At 41.0% G+C, this 2966-nt stretch overlaps 1 non-coding gene across 1 annotated transcript; it reads right to left on the bottom strand.

Annotated features, from left to right (window-relative positions):
- Positions 1 to 2209: 2209 nt before the first annotated feature.
- LOC138262522 (small nucleolar RNA SNORA35) lies at positions 2210 to 2336 on the bottom strand. The gene has a single exon (XR_011199247.1). It is a non-coding gene; the product is annotated as a small nucleolar RNA SNORA35 (small nucleolar RNA).
- Between the last annotated feature and the right edge of the window lie 630 nt (positions 2337 to 2966).

Genomic DNA, 2966 nt, shown 5'->3' with positions numbered 1-2966 from the left:
TCTCCTCATTGTTAGATTTTTCTAAGTGTGCTGCATTCTGCAGCTTACATGGAAAGAGAAACATTCCTCTAAGGATTGTTTTTTTGGAGGAAGGTGCCCCTTCCTGCACAAAACCACTCCTGCCTTCAACGTAGGCACACTGGCAACATGACACAACCGTGTCTGCGTTGATGCTAAGCAGCGAAAAGTGTGCTAGTGCTAGGAAATGACAGGAATATGTTGTATAATGATAAATATGGTGCATTTATGCCCTTTCCCTTTCATGCAGCGAGGTAGCTTGCTGTGTTGCGCTGCAGGAAAGATTGATAAATATGCCCCCAAGTGTTCTGAGGCAGAATCTGATGTATTGGACTATTTTACTCTGTGAGCTCCTTCCTATGACAGGCTGTAAAACCTTTTTACTAGTCAATTTCTAGTGAACATGGTGTTACAAAAACCAACATATTTCCCAATTTCTCTCGTTTTCTTATTAACTGAGCGGGCATGCAATCTAGATTTTCTTCCTAAGGGTTGCTTTGAGGTTTCTGCCATGTAAGCAAAACACAGTGAAATTGTAAACAGCCAATTAGTACCACGGAAACAGTTTTTTAGTGAACCTGTACCAGTCTGATTTAGTGGGGTGGACAGCAGTGGTATGGTAAGTATATGGCGTCCCTATGTTTTCGGTACACCAATGGTGCAAGACAAAGATGACAGGCGAGCTCAGGGAGCTTGGCATTCATTGTTGCATTCTACAAGACGTCAATATAGGCAATCATGCGACAGAAAGTATTTGCCTTATAACATTCATAGTCGATAAGGGTGCAGTGAGTATAGCAGGAACAAGTAAGTTACTTTAAGGTTATATACCTCCAACAGGCAAGATGGGGCAGAGGATTGGGCTAGTGAATACTGATTTTTATTTTTTGAAAGTGCACTTTCCACAATTGTTTGATTATGCAGGTGCTGCAGCTATACAATATATACTCCTATTCAGATGTCTTGTGGGTTTTATCTCCAAGTAGCCACGAAACATAATTGTCTGAAAACATGAGCTTCAATTCATAAGCACACCTGCAGCGGTTTAAAATGCCTTAGGAAATCCTGTCTACTCCTTGTTTTTTTATTTTACTCCGCTGCATGTATCTGTAAAAAACAGGGAACCATACTTAAATTAAAGTATCTCCCAGCAACACTGAGCCCTCTTTATGCATTGCAACACATGTAGAACAAGTAGACCCGTTGTAGCGTGTCCAATTTCACACACTAACTCCAAAAAGACGCTGCCACTTTCAAACATTTTTTGGACACGTGCTTGTGTTTAGTCATATTTTTGGATGCAAGGCAGACCTATAGGTTTTGCCAACTCAGGGCTGTGCTGCCTACATCGACTGCATGAATGAAGCAAGACCTGCATGCAATCCTTTTCCACAAAACCATTTGAAAGTGACTCTGGTAGCAATTCCTACTCCGATGGATATGAGTGAGATGTCAAAAGACTGCTAATATATGTGGTAGACTGCACACATTTCTGCAAAGGTACCTTAATAAACTGACCATATGTTAGGACTGCCAAATTCACGACAGAGACAAGCTCGCCACAAAATGAGTGGGGCCAGGCTGTGCTAAGAATTAGCTCACTAAAGCACCCCAAACAATGGCATTTACATCCAGCGAAACCACCACATAATGAATCACCTTTCCTCAGCGCCAGTGCCTGCAAAACATAACAGTCACTAGATGACCCTCTAAAATAAGACTGTCAGCCTAGGCCCAGCCTAGGTCCAGGCAAGGGCATCCAGTCTATGCACGCGCAACAGTATTTATTCAATTGTGGGTGCCTAACCATCCATGGGACACATTTCCCAAATTACCAAAGTCCTGGAGTCAAAACCAGCATGCTGGAGAAATTCAATTATACGTAATTTGGTGAATGATTTACTCTTATTGGATGGGGAAATAATCTTATGGTGCAAATATAAGCTGCAAACATTGCCAAGATCTGCAATGGACAGTACCACTTCATGGCATGCTAATGCTACTAAGAATGGAAAGAAATGATGAGCCGAACCTAACATAACCTTGATAAACATGTTTGGAGATGTTCCACAGCATGCGATTAGTATGATGACAGAACAAAACGTATTGGTTGGTCTGCTCAAGTGATGAATGTTCAAGTCTATGATCCCCACAAAGGAAATGACTTGTAGAAATTGCAGCCATTGTTTACGTCTGTACCCAGCTCTCGAAATGAGCAAGTTATTCAACAAAAGTCTGCCCTTTATTCAAGAAAGGATTTGTTTTAGCACTGGAGTGAGACAAGGCCAGTAAAACTAGATAGTCCCTTGACAGTGCATCCCACATGACTTTAGTAGCACTTAAGACCTCCAAAATAAATCACAAACAACCCAAAAAAGATGAAGAGTTTTTATCAGTAAAACAATTGCCAACGCTTCCATTAATCCTCAGATAGCTTTCCTTCATGTCTACAAGCTACAGTTCACTTTCATTGTGCATATAGATCAGTTATGTCAGCAGGACATCAGAAAGCCAAAGGTAAGCAAGCTGGATAGCATACTCCGGTTCCTAAATTATTGAAAGGTATCAGGTATGTGTATCCACCCCGGCATAAGGCCTAAGAATTCTACTTTATGGGTTGTAGTGGTGGTTCTACAGATGTATTTATTGTTGGAGGACAATGATGGGGTTTTGTTGAATAACATTGGGAATGTTGTTATGCTAGGTTTCTTTTTGAAGGTTATCAGATGATAAACCAGTAGGTATTTCTTCCATGCATTTTTCTATAGTGGAGGTTCATTTTACGATATCAAGACATACTGAAAATGCCTATACTTCCATCAAGTTCCCTGCCTTTCATCTACAACCTAAGTTGTGTGTGGTCAGATGTCTTAAGTAGGATGTTCATGTGACAGAGCGTTTGTGAACATCTGATCCACGACTTTTGGTAGCTTCTCGCAAGCCATTAA

The sequence above is a fragment of the Pleurodeles waltl genome, chromosome 10 (assembly GCF_031143425.1).
Source record: "Pleurodeles waltl isolate 20211129_DDA chromosome 10, aPleWal1.hap1.20221129, whole genome shotgun sequence".
Classification (NCBI taxonomy): domain Eukaryota; kingdom Metazoa; phylum Chordata; class Amphibia; order Caudata; family Salamandridae; genus Pleurodeles; species Pleurodeles waltl.
This window is presented reverse-complemented; position numbering and strand designations above follow the sequence as displayed.